Source organism: Barbus barbus (genome assembly GCF_936440315.1).
Source record: "Barbus barbus genome assembly, chromosome: 2".
NCBI classification, from domain to species: Eukaryota; Metazoa; Chordata; class Actinopteri; order Cypriniformes; family Cyprinidae; genus Barbus; species Barbus barbus.
The window spans coordinates 5,004,660-5,022,213 of NC_136730.1; the positions used below are offsets into that span (position 1 = coordinate 5,004,660).

A 17,554-nucleotide genomic window follows, 5' to 3' on the forward strand; every position below is an offset into this window, starting at 1 on the left:
AAACTTTTGGAGGAAGGATCTACTCTCACACTGGATCGCGCGATGGAAGTTGCTGCTCTCTGTGAACGGATAGAGGAACAGATGTCTGCACCATCGGTGAGCGACACATCAGAGTCGGTGAATCGAGTCTGGAAAAAGGGAGGAAAACACACAAAAGAAAAATTTCAAGGAAAACAACAAGCAGAAACAATGTCTGTGCCAGAAAGCACTAAATTGAAGAAACAGTGTTACAGATGAGGCAATACAGATCATTTGGGAAGAGACTTAAAATGTCCCGCCCGAGGCCAGATGTGTCACAAATGTAAAGGACGTGACCATTTCTCGAAAATGTGCAAAACTAAAAATGTTAAGCAAACAGTTAACCAAGTGGAAGGGCATACTAACTATGCATTTGCCATCCAAGATGACTGCAGGAGTACAGATAGATTGAATGTCTGCTTGGGGAATGTTCATTTGAGGATGCTGGTAGACTCGGGTGCATCCAGCAATGTCATTGATGAGAGAACTTGGGAGAAACTGAAATCCGAGAGAATTAAATGCCATTTGTACATCCCGGATACAGAGAAGAAATTGTTCTTTTACTCATCTGATCAGCCTTTGCCAGTAAAGGGAGCATTCAAGTGTGATGTAAGAATAGGCAGTCGGATGGTACATGCTGAGTTCATTGTCATAAAAGGGACTGGTGAACCTCTGTTAGGCAGAGAGACAGCCATGAAAAGTGGAGTCCTCAAAATTGGCACAGACATTGCAGCAGTAACAGACCTCAAACAATCACTTCAGTCACAATACCCAGAAGTGTTTCAGGGAGTTGGTAAGCTGAAAACTAAACAAATTTGTCTGTACATAAATCAAACAGTCCAGCCAGTAGCCCATCCTTTAAGGAGAATACCATTTAATTTAAGAGGTCCTGTGGAGGAAAAGATAAAAGATAAATGGACATTATTGAAGAAGTAAACGGACCTACCCCATGGGTCAATCCAGTTGTAATTGTGCCAAAAGCCAATTCTGAAATCAGACTTTGTCTTGACATGCGACAAGCCAATCGAGCAATCATCAGAGAAAGATACCCCATTCCTACAGTAGATGAACTTCTACAAAGCATGAACAGATCAATGATCTTCAGCAAATTGGATCTTAAATGGGGTTATCATCAGTTAGAGCTAACACCAGAATCTCGCCAGATCACAACATTTGCGGTTCACAACGGAGTGTACAGATACAAGCGTCTCATTTTTGGAGTATCATCTGCAAGTGAACAATATCAACATGAGATAGCTTCTGCACTCGCTGGAATAGAGGGAGTCGAAAACATCTCAGATGATGTAATAGTACATGCACCCGATCAGAAAACACACAATCAACGTCTGTATGCTGTCATAAAGTGTCTAAGAGAATGTGGGCTGACTTTGAATCCTGCAAAATGTCAGTTTAGCATGGATCGCTTAAACTTCATGGGTATTTTGCTCACGCAGAAAGGGATTGGGCCCACTGAAGAAAGGGTCAGAGCTGTGGTGGAAGCCAGAGAACCACAAAACGCCTCTGAAGTTAGAAGTTTTCTTGTCAGTTACAGCAGCAGATTTATTCCACAATTTGCAACCTTGGCCAGAAACCAGAAAGGGCACAGAATTCGTCTTCGGGCGTGAACAGAAAAGTTAATTTAATGCTCTGAAAGATGAACTTGCAAAGGCAGGGACCTTGGCGTATTTTGATAAAGATGCACCAACCCAGGTCATAGCTGATGCCAGCCCTGTAGGGTTGGGGGCTGTATTAACACAGTGTCAACAGGGTCAAATGGTGCCAGTGTGCTACATTAGTAGACGTCTATCAGACTGTGAGAGATGGTACTCCCAGACGGAGAGGGAGGCCCTTGCCCTTGTATGGGCCTGTGAGAGGCTTCACCCATATATCTATGGGAGACAATTTGACCTGATCACAGACCATAAGCCATTAGAGTCAATATATGCTCCACGCTCTAAGCCGTGTGCCCGTGTAGAGCGGTGGGTTTTACGTCTCCAACCATATAAATTCAAGATTGTCTATGTTTCAGGAAAAGAAAATATCGCTGACCCTTTGTCATGACTTATGGGGAGCACAGCAATGAGAGAGAAGCACTCACATGAATCGGATGAGTATGTGAGGTTTGTAGCCATTAGTGCGACCCCAAGAGCCCTAACCACAAGGGAGGTGGAAGAAGCTTCAGAAAAAGATCCAGAATTGATAGAAGTGAGAAAAGCCATCGAAAGTGGACACTTTGAAAAGTGCATGCCATATGTAATGAACTGTGCACAATAGGTTATCTGGTTTTACGTGGAACATGTATTGTTCGTCCAAAAGCACTACAAGCACGAGCACTAACACTGGCCCATGAGGGACATCTAGGCATCGTCGGAACGAAGCAGCATCTCAGGACCAAAGTATGGTGGCCTGGCATGGACAGAGCTGCTGAGAGACTCTGTAAATCATGTCATGGATGTCAAATTGTCTCTCGTCCTGATGCCCCAGAGCCGCTGCGACCTTTACCATTGCCTGATGGACCATGGCAAGATCTAGCAGTGGATTTACTGGGACCCTTGCCTTCGAAACACTCAAACCCAGTTGTAGTGGATTATTACAGCAGGTTCTATGAGTATGACATACTGACCTCCACCACAACTTCAAATGTGATTGACAGCCTAGAAGGCATATTTAGCCGACATGGACTTCCTATAACACTGAAATCAGACAACGGGCCTCAGTTCAAGTCAGATGACTTAAAGGATTTCTGTGAAGGAAATGGAATCAAACACCTGAAAACAACGCCTAAATGGGCCCAAGCCAATGGTGAAGTTGAGCGTCAGAATGCCTCTATCATGAAACGTATTCGAATCGCACAGTCAGAAGGACTTGACTGGCAAAAATAACTCAGGAAGTATGTTACAGTGTACAGAAGAATAGTGCATAACACAACAGGCAAAAGTCCGGCTGAAATTTTGTTCAAAAGGAAATTGAGAGGCAAGTTACCTGAACTCACATCTGTGGATACAGATCTCGAAGCACATGACTATGATGCTGAGAAAAAAGGGAAATATAAACTTTATGCAGATGAACATCGCAAAGCAGAATACTCAAGTGTTGCTGTTGGAGATCGGGTTTTGATCAGACAGGACCAGACCAACAAGTTCACCACACCGTTCAATGCAACACCTCACACAGTGATCAGAAAAGCTGGAAATAAAATAACCGTTGAGTCACCCACTGGAGCCCAGTACAGTCGCAACACAACATTTGTAAGAAAATACGTGGAGAAAGAGATAGAAGATAAGCAGGTTGACAAGAAAGCGGGAGATGATAGCTGTTCTGAGGACACAAATCAACAGACAGTGCTCGAGGGCTCAGATGGACCTGCGTCTATAACTGAGTCTCACAAAGATATCACATATGCGAAGCCAAAAAGAGAACGGAAAGTACCAAAAAAATTTACAGACTTTGTCATCGGTTGAATTCTTGAACTGGTGAATACAAAGTGTTGTTGAGATGTTCATGATTTGGTGAATTTAAAATAAGTTTAAAGCAAGTTAAAGAATGTAGTGCTTGCTGGGATCGTCCACACATTTACCATATTTGTACCATAGTAACCGTCACTCGACCATGTCATGTGTGGTCAATGTAACCACAAAATACACCATGCTTCTCCCAACGTAATCATAGTTTTACTGTGGTATTTGTAGTTAAACACAATAACCTCGATATTTACTATGAGTTTACCACAATAACCGTAGATTTACTGTGGTATTTGTACTTAAAACACAGCAACCTTGATATTTACAATGAGTTTACCTCAGTAACCGTATTTTACTGTGGTTTTTGTATTAAAAACACAATAACCTCAATATTTACAATGAGTTTACCTCAGTAACCGTATTTTACTGTGGTTTTTGTATTAAAAACACAATAACCTCAATATTTACAATGAGTTTACCTCAGTAACCGTATTTTACTGTGGTTTTTGTATTAAAAACACAATAACCTCAATATTTACAATGAGTTTACCTCAGTAACCGTATTTTACTGTGGTTTTTGTATTAAAAACACAATAACCTCAATATTTACAATTAGTTTACCTCAGTAACCATAGTTTTACTGGGGTATTTGTATTTAAAACACAATAACCTTAATATTTACTATGAGTTTACCTCAGTAAATGTAGTTTTACTGTGGTATTTGTAGTTATAGCAATAATAACAATACTTACCATGTTTTTACCACGGTAACTGTTTTTACTGTATACTATTTTTAAAGCCCAGTAACCACAATGATATCCACGCCTTTAATATGTTTTTGTGAAGTAATTGTAATTCAATATTTTTTTTCTGTCTTGTAGTTAAGTCAGATCACATACTCCAGCAGCTGTTTTAAGAAGCCATCTCTTGTAAAGGTTCTCTCTCTCTCTCTCCCTCTATCCCTCTCAGCTTTTCCTTTACTATTTTTCCAAACTGTAATCCATAATTCATTTACACATATTTTGCTCTCTTTCTGTGGTGCATCATGGCATATTATTATAACTCAGAATCAAATTTTGACCAGTTCTTTCAGGAAGCTGCAGGAATTAACAGGGAACTTGAATTTGAAGCTTCCAATGCTGATCTTGAAGAAGCTGACAGGGAGGCTGAACAAGTCCTTCAAAGGTTCAACCCTTCACAGGTTTTGCTGAACACTTTTAGTAATACCTGATTTGCTTTAATGAACACATCCTTATATTATGTGTTGATCATATATTTCCTTATAGTCCTTCCTCTCAAATATTTTGTTCACTTTGGTCATTTTTAACACACTGTCTCAATATTTCTCTTCGTTTCAGTTGAAAGGGAAGACCAAAGGAAGGCCTGTCATGGGATTTGAATTTGGCCATACTGTGCGTTTACGGAGAAGACCAAGCTGCAAAGGAAAACACTTCCAATGGTACGTCTGTGTTGGTCTGAGCACCTTGACTATTTGCACAGCATTTGATGTTACTTTAGCTGTGGTTTACATACCCCATGGCCCTGTCACGAAGAACCCTCAACAAAGTGTCATGTTGAAGTAGTAATAATTCATACAATTGATCAAATCAGCAAATTCATATGATATTGTACAAGCGTACTCATACAAAATTCTACAGCTTTTACTCCTACTGCTGTCATTGGCCTTTGCCTTAACTCTCATGCAGACTGTGCCCACTGTAAGTAGTCAGAGTGTTTATATCATAAAGTTTATTAAGTCCATTGTATTCTTTATTAATCTTTACAAATTGGTGCGGTCTCTTCCCGTTCTAACAGTACATGATATCTGTCCACACCTCATTTCTTTCCGTGTTGATTTTTATTGAACACGTCTGTCTAAGAAGCAAGAGTCTGGAAATGCTAGTTTAACTTCTCATGTGACAAATCAGATCTTCAGTTAATTTAGCCAAATCAGATCACTTAAAGCTGTTCACAGCCAGAACAAGAAATATAAAGGTAAATATTTTAGCATTCACACCAAAGATGTCACAATAACTAGGGCTTGTAGACACATCAGAACATGTGATATATGAATGAGAAAGTTGAGTTGAGAAGAGAAAGTATATATTTAACCCTGTAAAGCCTAAAATGATCAAATTATAGTTACACAAAATATTTAGAAATGGGATAATTTATTGAACATTTTGACAAAAACAAAGAAAACTGTTTCATAATTAGTTCATCTTTTTTTTTTTTTTTTTTTATGGCTCATAGCAAGCTCAAACTGGAAAAGAGGGAGAAAGAGAGAAAATATTTATTCTGATATGCAATTTGGTGCAGATGCTGATATTTATGGCTAAAATGCTGAAGCTTGTAATGCAAATCAAAGAGATCTTTATAACAGTATAGCAGACAACTTACATAAAATGGCATCAATATCAGTAATCACTCTCTCCAATAATAAGTCTTAGTAAGATGATATTTAAATGCTTAGTTTAAATATAAAAATAGATTAGTTATTGGTGGAGGTCTGTCCAGTTAAAATATAATAATGAACCCATTCCTCACATTCAATATAGTTTTATTGTCAGACATTATTGATGTCTCTGGCTCAGCTTTTATTGACAATCAGGTTAAAAATGATCATGTTTGTGAGCAGAAACATCTCAATGCTGATATTAAATAAATTTGAAAATTTTTATTTAACAGGTTTTGTTTGTTGTGTCTTGTGTCTTTAAAAGGCATCTTTCATTAGCTTACAGTGAATCTGACACACATTAAGAAACTGGTTTTGGAGAAGAGGATGAGTCCGGAGGTCTTTCTGTGTGGAGTTTGCTGTTCTCCATGTGTTGGTTTGGTTTCTTCCACAGTCTAATCTACAGCACAGGTGAATTAGAGACACTAAATCATCCGAATGTGTGAGAGTGTGATCGTGTGTCTGTTAGTCTTGTGATGGACTGGCCATGTTCAGTGTTTCCCAGCCTTCAGCCTGAGACTCCAGCATCCTGTGACTCTATACATGCGGTTTGGAGAATTAATGAAATATCAGGTTGAAGTTTGTTCCTCTGTTACGGCAAACTGGCTGTGGTCTTCAGTAGAGGTAACTGCAACACACACACACACACACGTTGGTTTTTGTGGTTTATGGGGACTCTCCATAGGCATAAGGGTTTTTATACTGAACAAACTGTGTGTGCTATTGCCCTACACCAACCCTACACCTAAACTTAGCCCTCACAGGAGACTTTGTGCATTTTTAGATTTCAAAATTTAGTATGTTTTTTAAGCCTTTTGAATTACGGGGACATAGGCAGTGTCCTCATAAACCACCTTCATATTGTAATACCTCTGTCATACCCATGTCATTATACAAATTTGTGTCCTCATAAACCACATAAACATGCACACGCACACACACACACACACACACACACACTTATTTCAAGTCAACACTTTCTGTTTTTTTTCCACAGCAGTTATTGCTTATGAATGACCATCATGTAAATAATGATCTATATAACACATAAAAAGACAGAGTAAAGGTCTGTCTGTCAGTGAATGTGAATGGTTTGGGAAAAGACACTCAGATGGAGAGAGACGGATCAGACAGATGTTTTACCTCTCGCTCTGTAGTATTTGAACAGCAGCACGACTGTCGACAGCAGATACGGACAAGCTGCCAGAAGAAAACTGAGGATGCTGAAGACAGAAATCTGACCTGAGCTTGACACTGAAAAACAAGCACATTATTGAGCAATTACGAGATTCTTAATCTCATATTTATTCCACCACCATGCCCCCTTAGGTCTGTGTTAAAGGGACAGTTTAACCTTATTTTGCCATTAAATAAATACATAAATGTCAACGTCTGGGTTTAAAGATTTTATTCTAATCCTGCAGTTAATGCACTCTTAATATTATTGAATTGTAGGATGGTGGTTATGAGGAGTTGTGATTTGTTAGTTACACATTTGTTCATGTGAGTTATGAGAAATAATAAACACAGCTGTCAGTAACTGATTACACATGAATAAAATCTCCTCAGCTGACAGAGACTGAACTCCACTGACTCTCACCTCTGACTGAGATCCAGCTCTTGGGTGACTGTCCTCTCTCTGTTTTACAGGAGTAGAAACCCTCATGTGACTTTGACACAGTCGTGATGTTCATCTCTCCTGTCGTCTGACTCTGAACGAGTGATCCGTCTTTATAGAAATCAGCTCTGAGGATCGGGGAGTTTGTAGATCGATGTAAACAGTGTAGAGTCAGAGTATCTCCCTCAATCACAGGATCAACAGAACTCTCCAGAATCACATCACCATCTACACAACACAACAGATTCATGTATTTAGGAAGATTGATACATATTGCATACTTAACCAGAAACAAACATTTATTAAGATGAGGAAGCCGATATGTGCATTTTACATTATTATTTATTTGAAACCTTGATATTTAGTTTTCAGAATAAATACCAACCCAGAATCACAGAACAATCCACAACTATTCAGAATTACAGCAGCCATGTCTTAAACACATAACTGAATTCCTAAATATACATTAATATAAAAACAGATCATCTATTATATTTGATCTAGTTTTAAGTATAATTTCTCTTACCATGTACAGTGATGTTGAGAGGATGACGTTTCTCTCCAGATTCAGACTGACACCAGTAAACTCCAGAGTCAGATGTGCTGAGAGAGAAGATTCGACATGTAGATCCTGTTTGTTTTGAACAATCTTCTGTGTTTCTGTCTGTGTATCTCCTCACTGTCCATCCAGCAGAGTTACTCTGATCCTCACAGCTCAGAGAGAGAGAGTCAGACGAGAAGTGTTGACTTCTGCTGGGACTGACCTCCAGAGACACCTGGGACCATTTACCTGACAAGAAGAAAATCCCACTCAAAACTGACAGCATGTGTCTAATAAATCTGTAATTAAGTACAATTAAGATGAAATTTAGCACTACAATTTAAAATAAAAAGGGTTATATCATGCATATATTATGAGTGTGAATTTGATAGTGATTTTGATCTGATCTAGACTGAGAACTGGAGGGAAGTGTTTCAGATGTTTTTCCCCCTGTTCCAGAGACTTAATGAAACACAATGTAAGGGCGAAATCAGAATACACACACACACCTAATTTCAACACATTCCTGAAGCAGGAATGAAAGTTCCCATTCCAGCCCATCGCTCGCCCCGAACCTCCTTATCTCCTGGGACCATAAAAACCAGGATATATTGGAGAAGGACATCTGGATGTCTTTAGAGAAGAGCAACTTTAAGTGCTTGGCTGGATTTATCATAAATAAAGTTGAACAAGAGCAAAGACCTTGTCATTTGGAGAAACTTCACACAAACCCCCGCTAATCTCTTTCCATTAACGCAGTCAATTCAAGGATAGTGTCGTTGAAGATGATGTTTTTGATCTTCCCAAAAAAGTGACATTACGACCTCGCGTTAGCAGCACATTCCAGGAACGCGCCTTGTTGCTCTCTAACAGACAAAGAGACGCCACGCCTTGCTCAAGTATCTAAAAAAGGACAAAATTATACTAGTTTCTGCTATTGGAGCAATATACTGGAAAAACACTATATATAATATATTCACAACATATATTAAGGTTGTCACGACATGTATAACATTTACTGTGTTATTGGAACATATGATATTGTTGTAATCTTCTGATGCATAACTTCACCTGATGCCTAGTGTTCAGTTCATATGCTGGATGTGCTTATTTAGAATTTAGGATCGTTTAATCGAGGCATTAACAGCGTAATGAATACAAAGGATATATGTATTTTTGTGCATGTCAAATACGTGGTGTTTGGTTTCAGATGAAAGCTGATTTCATTAATAGTAAGCTGGTGTGGATGAAATTTGTTTGTTCTCATCAGTGCACGATTACAATACGAATAGAAATCTGCTGTCAATAAGTTTTTCATGTGATAAATAACTGAACAGATAAGGTATGCACACGGAGAGAAGTGGTGCAGTAAACTGAGATCAAGACTCAAGCTTCCAAAGAACTTTAACATCTAAAAGCCTCAGAAACTGAACCAACTTCCTGGGAGCGTCATCAAGTCAGAACGAGGCCAACCAACCACTGAAGAGTATTCTCGTCACAACAGCATACCAAGCCGCCTATCAGCGCACAATCTTTTCTGAGCCGGGAACAACTGAATTCAATTGAAAGCAGTGAAAGTTGAAGTAGAGCATCCTTGAATCAGAAAAAGACTGAACTCGACTGAAAGCAAGAGACAGTAAGACAAAATCTCCTGAATCTGCTGAACTGGTTGTATTTATCTTTTAAGAGTAAATATAGAAGAGTTCCATGTGTGTGTGATTTCCCTCAGGTTGAAAACGAACATTAGAATCTAAAACTCTCTTCAGATCAAAACAATTCATTGCAACGAATGTGTGTGTTTGTTTACGTCTTTTGTTTTGTGTTGTTTAGCTTAGTATTGTGTTAGAGTAGTGAAATAAACTTTGATTCTATTAAAAAATCTCATGTCTGTTGCTATGTGATTTTTCAAGTCTTGAAATTACTTGCCAAAAGATCGCGTTACCTGTGCTCATGAGCTTGATAACTAACTATTTGGTTTGTTTTATCGTTGGCCGCAAATAAGATAAACAAAATTGTTAAGAGATAACGTGCTGATTTTAATGCTTGCTGGACAAGTCGTTAATGTGGTATCGTTAACAAGGTATAAGTTGGACATTCTGATTAATCTCAATTAATCATATAAATATCGAATCTTAAGAGTGATTCCCTAAAAGCTAAAGTTAGAATAATGATTCTAATGATTACTACATTACATAACAAATACAGATGAACACAAGAATAAATACTGTGAGACAGACTCACCAGTGATCCACAGTGTCTGTGTATTACTGTAGTTTGTGTAATAGGCCGGTCGTCCTCTCTCTGCTCTGCACGTATAAACTCCTGTGCGCTGTAGAGCAGCAGGACTGAGAGTGTAAGAGCCTCCAGCTCCTCTGCTGCTGTCTGACAGACGATCATCATCTCTGAACCAGCTGAACGTCCAGCCTGTAGAGGAGCCTGTAACCTCACAGATCAGAGTCACTGAGTCTCCTTCAGTCAGCCACGGCTGTGGAGACACTCGCACTGCTGCCTGAGCTTCAGCTGAACAAAACATGACCAGTTATAGAGAGAGAAGCTGTTCACACTGATGATAATCAACAAACACACAAACTCACCTGATACAGTCAGAGTAACAGCATCACTGCGCTGAGAGCTTTGTGTTCCCGTCTGTCCTGTACAGCTGTAATTACCGCTGTCAAAGTCATCAACACTGCTGATGTTCAACTCTTGTGTTTTATATCGGTAGTTTGTTCCCTCTATTTCCCATCTGTACGTCCACTCAGTGTCTCCTCCCCACTTTATATCACATCTGAGAGCGACTGTTTCTCCTCTGAACACTCGTTCATCAGGCCGCACCGTCACCACAGCTTTAGGAAACACTGCACAAACACAGATTATTGCATTTACTTTTGATTCAAAGTTTCAGAAGTTCTGTAGATATTGTCTCTGATCTGTGCATTTCGTCCCATACTCTGTTCTCTCTCACCTGTAACATTTACCCACAGTGCATCACTGTATTGTGTGTAGTAGACTGGTTTTCCTCTTCCAGCTCTACACCGGTACTGGCCTCCATCAGACACTGAATCAATCTTCACTCTGGAGGAGTTTGTTTCTGTCTTTGTCTCAGAGTTCAGTGTGTGTTTGTTCCAGTAAAAGTCCCATCCAGTGGCCGGATCCATGCGACAGGTCAAAGTCACTGTGTTTCCTGTCAGAGCAGCTCCTGCAGGATATGATGCGAGTTCAGGCTTTGGCTTCAGATCTGCAGGAGAACAAGAACACATTCAGATCCTGAAGAGAGTGTATTGGTGCATATAGCACATGGTTACACGGGACTGCAGGTTGTTTTTGAATAAGATGCAGGTCTTTTTGTGATGAAATAGTGAATTTGCTACAAAGTAGTTTATATTCTCGCCACTTGTTTTCTATATAAACACTAGCTCTCTCTATTTCACTTCTATCTTTTTATTATTTTTATTTATTTAAAACAAAACAGCACAACCTTGCTACATGTACTGTGTTAGACTAACTTGACTTTTCATAGCGCTTATATATTGTTGCTCTTTTGTTGGTCTTCATTTGTAAGTTGCTTTGGATGTGCCTGATAAAGTGAAGTGTGAAGTGAAGTGACATTCAGCCAAGTATGGTGACCCATACTCGGAATTCGTGCTCTGCATTTAACCCATCCAACGTGCACACACACACACACAGCAGTGAACACACACACACCGTGAACATACACCCGGAGCAGTGGGCAGCCATTTTATGCTGCAGCGCCCGGGGAGCAGTTGGGGGTTCGGTGCCTTGCTCAAGGGCACCTCAGTCGTGGTATTGAGGGTGGAGAGAGCGCTGGACATTCACTCCCCCCACCTACAATTGGATTACAAGTCTGACTCTCTAACCATTAGGCCACGACTTCCCCGATTAAACGATTAAATGTATATGTAAGTGTTTGATTTACTCACCATTAATGATGACATTTATCCGGTTGCTCTCCTGTGATGATTTTAGTCTTTTATCTCTCTGTCCTCTACACCAGTACTGACCCTGATCAGACTCAGTAGCTCCTCTGATAGTGAGAGTGTCTCTGTTTACAGTGTAACGATCAGACCACTGTAACATTACACTGTCTTTATACCACTTATATCTCCACTCAGGTGTCCAGACATATCTCCTGTCATATATCCGGTCAATTCTCCATCTCCAGTCACTGTAAGACTCAATCACACACTTCAGATTGACTGTCTCTCCAGTGAATACAGGACTGTCTGGAGTCACAGTCAGAGTAGATCTGGGTGAATCTGTGAAGAAACACAAATATGTTAATTTGTTCTTGTCAACTAAATAGTTACATGCAGATTTTGCTGAGCACTTTATGAGCTTGTATATTGTATATAAATGGACTTTATTTCCAGTAGTAAAAGTAATGAGTTAATTCCTCTGTATTGGTTGAGTGGTTTCTTCTGAAGATGTGTCTCTGTAATACTCAGTGAAATGATCCTGCATGTCTGCTGTGAACAGATTGAACTCTCTGTGACTCTGAACTCTTGAGTTTTGACACTGATATTGTTTTAGCATCAGTGCTTATCAGTTCTTTTGTGAACTTTCTCAAAATTATGATGGCTGACAAGCTTTACCAAAATGTTGTCTCATAGCACTTCTGCAATTTTGACCCAATGTTAGTGATCACAAATTCAGTCCATCAAAGGTAGAGCCATATTTAGTGTATAAACTGTGTTATGTTTGGGTTATGAGTGCTGGTTAGAAACACTGTGATGTCAGGATGATGTAGACTAAATAGTTGAATGGGATTGGATAGAATGAGGTAGTTTAGATATGCTTGTTGTCAGGGTTTAATTTGGGCCGGGACGCTTCATTAATGCCAGACAAGTAACATGATTAAAACATCACTAACCAAAAATAACTCTGTAAACACTAAAACACAAGTATTATTGTGATTGTATTATATTTGGAGTAAGTGGTGAATAGTGTCTATATCTCCTGTATAATGCATGTATTGGCAGTATAAGGTTGTGCTGCTGAAGTCTCTCCAGGAGAAATTAAAACACAAAACACTAACAAACTCAGCATACTGAGCTACACATTCACAATGGAGAGGGTTTAGATTTAAAATACTGTTAGTTAGGCAACATCACTCAACGTGTTCACCATTATGACTGTTTAATAGCTCTATAAACAGTTCAATGAGCAAATACAATAATATTAGAAATATATTAAATACAATTACATGTTTGGAGGAACCACAGAAATCATCCGATTCATTGCTGAATGATTCAGTGTTTGAACGAATCGGTTGAATGAACGACTCAGTGACTCACTCATTAAACGCTCACTACTGGCAGCTACTGGCGTTTCATTTCGTTGAAAAGCATAATTTCCACCATCATTTCTTGTTTGCATATTCATTTTTTTTAAGAATCTCATAATTTAATGTAGTTGCATTTTTCAGTGTAAATTAAATGATTTAATATATATATATATATATATATATATATATATATATATACAGTATATATATGCGCTCGATACCATAGATCCCCCCCACATAACAAATCCCAATTTAACCCCTGCTTGTTGTGATGATGATTGACAGGACTGAATGATTTGGCTCCTCGCAAACCTATGTTTATAACTTAATTCAAATACTTAGAAGATGAGTGACAAGAGAATTTATCAGAGCTCTGAACATAACGTCTGAGATTGAAAGTCTCTCGATCAGATGTGTGATCATACATGTAGAGTGAGTTTTGGAGGTCTAAAATAAGCATTAGTAAATAATATTGACTATACACTCATGTCATGATTTGGTTCGATACATGATACTGATCTCACAATATGACACTCTCATGATTCTTTAAACAAAGCAAAAATAGAGTTAAACAGCAAGTGTCATATTTAATTATTACATTTCAGACATATGAAAACAGTGAATAAAAATGAATGTTAATTAAAAGCTAAATTTGGTGTTACATCAGGATTGGCTTGAATAGGCTTTGGTTTGTTTTTTCTCCCTCAAGCAAAGGCCTAGAGACACCAGAATAGAAATATTCATGATTCTGCTATTATAGCGAAGCGATTGTCTGCGCTGCTGTCGCCAGTCCTGAGGATCTAAAGTACTGCAGGAGGGATAATAGAAGTACACTGTTTTATATGTATTTTAATGTAATTGTGTTTATTGTAGTGGCATGCTTATTAGGATTAATGCTATCCAATAGCTGCATTCAGACCCAGAGAATGTGACTCATTTAAGATGATCAGATCAAACCTAGTTATTTTTAATAATAGACTCTGAGCTTGGAATATTTCTTTATTTAAATGACTTAGGTTTGATTTAAAACCGATTCGAAATACTAAAAAAAAAAAAAAAAAAGAGAAATGACAAACGGTTTGATTTTATTATTATTATTATTGTTATTAATATTGTGGTCTCTCCTTCATCTGATTTACTGCAGTTTAATGTGATTCAACATTAAATCATCTAAAGCAATCAAGAGACTTACAGTGAATGTTTTTTGTTGTTTGTTTATTTTCTTAAACATAATGATGTTTTATGTTCTTCTGAGTAATTTCAGGAGCTTATAGATTCAGTGTCACATCTGAATCTCATTTTCATAAAGTAGATATAGTTTATGAGAACAATGATATTCAACTCACCTTTTACAGAGAGAAAAACAGCAGAGCTAATCTGTGATGATTGTGGTCTTTCATCTCTCTGTCCTCTACACCAGTACTGACCCTGATCAGACTCAGTAGCTCCTCTGATAGTGAGAGTGTCTCTGTTTACAGTGTAACCATCAGACAACTGTAACATTACTCTGTCTTTATACCACTCATATCTCCAGTTACTGTAAGTCTCAATCACACACTTCAGATTGACTGTCTCTCCAGTGAATACAGGACTGTCTGGAGTCACAATCAGAGTAGATCTGGGTGAATCTGTGAACAGAAGAAAACAGACTCTTGAAAACTGAATATCTCACTTAATGTAGTTGATAGTGATACAATCATGAGTAAAATTTGATAAATTTCTGATGAAATTTGTGATATAGAAAATGTAGATGTTTTATTTGAAGTCACAATAATAGTGTTTGAGATCAGCTGATGATGGTCGCTTCTAGATTTTAATTTCTTAATATGCATATGTTATTAATCTCACATTATTGATTATAGCAGCCCAGTGATGCTACAACATGAGATGCAGCGGTGTCCTGAAAATCTGATCATTTGAGTTTATAAACACAAGTCTGTATTATTCAGACACACAGACATCATGAATCTCAACAATGATGAAAATCAACATAAAGCTTCATGCTGAAGTGCATGATGGGAGCCGCCATTATACAAAACTCCTTGACTCCCAGCATGCATTGCGACATGAATAATTTAGTTGAACTGTCTTATTGCTTTTATTTTGCTGTTGTTTTGTTGTGACTTTAGCTTGTTTTATATTCAGAATTGATCTGCTAATCTGGATTTGTTGATTGTCATCATTGTTGAGATTCATAAGCTGATTTTTGATATCTGTGTATCTGAATCTTTCAGTGGTTCACACTTGTTTTGTGCACAATGCTTAAAAAGTCCTTCAGAGTGCTTGAGCTCTTGCTTTAGTATCACAGGGTTGGTGTTTTATGTAATTTTAATGTATTAACACTTTTTTGATCATTGAATAGACTTCGAGTGAGAACCTAATAACTAGCTGCTGTGATGTCTGTTCATCAAAGAATAATAGAAAAAAAAAAGGAAATTAATAACTTTCATAGCTTTAAGGATTCATCTATATTTAATTTAGAATTTTGTGTTTGATAACTTCAGTTTTAATTTCTGTATATTTCTGCTGAAGGGCCCAGGCAAATATGACATTTATTATAATTCGTTTATGTGAAGATTGTTCCCATATATGATTAGAAATGATATAGAAACTATGTAAATCACACTACCCAGGCGGGATCACCTCTCATCTCGACCAATCACGTGAATGAATGCATTGTGTGGTGCGCGAGAGCATGTCATGTTTAAACCGTAAACTCCTGGAAAGTCCAAGGATCCAAACAGTAAAAGCTCAAAACAGCGCTAATGCAGAGAAAGAATAGTGACTTACGTCCAGATGTCAGTAAAAGTATTATTTTCAGCATGTATTTGTCTTAAAAGCAAGAGTGTTTTATAATGAACGCTGATTATGCGGTGGTCAGAGATTTAGCGATTCTGAATGGATCCGTATATTAAAGACAGGCGATCTTGGCGTCTCCCTGTTTGGTATCGCAGATTGACTTGTGCTAATTTGTATTGAAAACATTTATTTAATTATTGATTGATTGATTGTGGCACCATACATATATTGTGAATTATTAAACATTACTTATTTGTTTATTTATTTATTTAATCTAAAGATATAAATAAGGGGCGGGAGTACTGGCACTTCTTTTTTCCACTTCACTGTCAATTGTACTGTATTGTAATTATACTGTAATGGCTATAGTCAGTGGTTGAATATTAAAAACAGTTTTATAGAGACACTAGTAGTATTTGTATCAGTGATAATGGCCTTCAGTCATAAAAAAAGATGCCATTAAACAAATATGATGTTGTTTGTACATTAATCTGAAGATTGAATGTAAAATTATTGCAATATAAAAGTATATTTAAAAACGTTAAAGTCTGTGTAAAGTAAGTATTAAATGTGTGTTCTGAGTTTGTCACACCACAGAAGCAGCGCTGCAGAATGACCAGGATATGACATCAAAGAACCGCCAGAGCGATTGGAAAGCATCAGGAGCGTCTGCTCTCTGTAACTCTTTGTACTTTCATGTCCAACACCAGTCGGTCTGCAGCACTGCTCTAAGGCCAAAACACGGCTTATAATGTTGAGTTTTTTTTTTTTTTTAATGCAAAACAAAAACTCTCCTGTTGTTATTGCTCCCATAACAATGGTGAATTCCTTTGGACTACTGTAACTGGTATGTTATATTCTGAAATAAATTCTATATAAGTCATTAAAAAACTTCTGCTGTTAAATAACTGACTTACTAAAAGCAAACCATTATTAAAGCACTGATTAAAAACAAAGATCTATTTTTTATTAGTGTTGTCAATCGATTAAAAAAAAAAGAATTAATTGCACATTTTTCTAAAATTAATCGAGATGAATCCCACCTGACATTAAAGTTTTAAAATATAGTTTTAAAGTTTTTTAAAGTCGTGACGTATTGTCAAGTATGGTGACCCATACTCGAAATTGGTGCTCTGCGTTTAACCCATCCAAGTGCACACACACAGCAGTGAGTAGTGAACAAATGCACACACACACACACCGTGAACACACACCCGGAGCAGTGAGTAGCCATTTATGCTGCGGCTCCCGGGGAGCAGTTGGGGGTTCGGTGCCTTGCTCAAGGGCACCTCAGTCGTGGTATTGAGGGTGGAGAGAGCGCTGGACATTCACTCCCCCCACCTACAATCCCTGCCGG

The 17,554-nt window shown here is 38.1% G+C and overlaps 1 protein-coding gene across 2 annotated transcripts in view; it reads right to left on the minus strand.

Moving 5' to 3' along the window:
* LOC306888641 (Fc receptor-like protein 5) overlaps window positions 1-17,554 on the minus strand; it is a 510,322-nt gene that overhangs the window by 254,352 nt on the left and 238,416 nt on the right. The gene's annotated exons all lie outside the window — the stretch shown is intronic.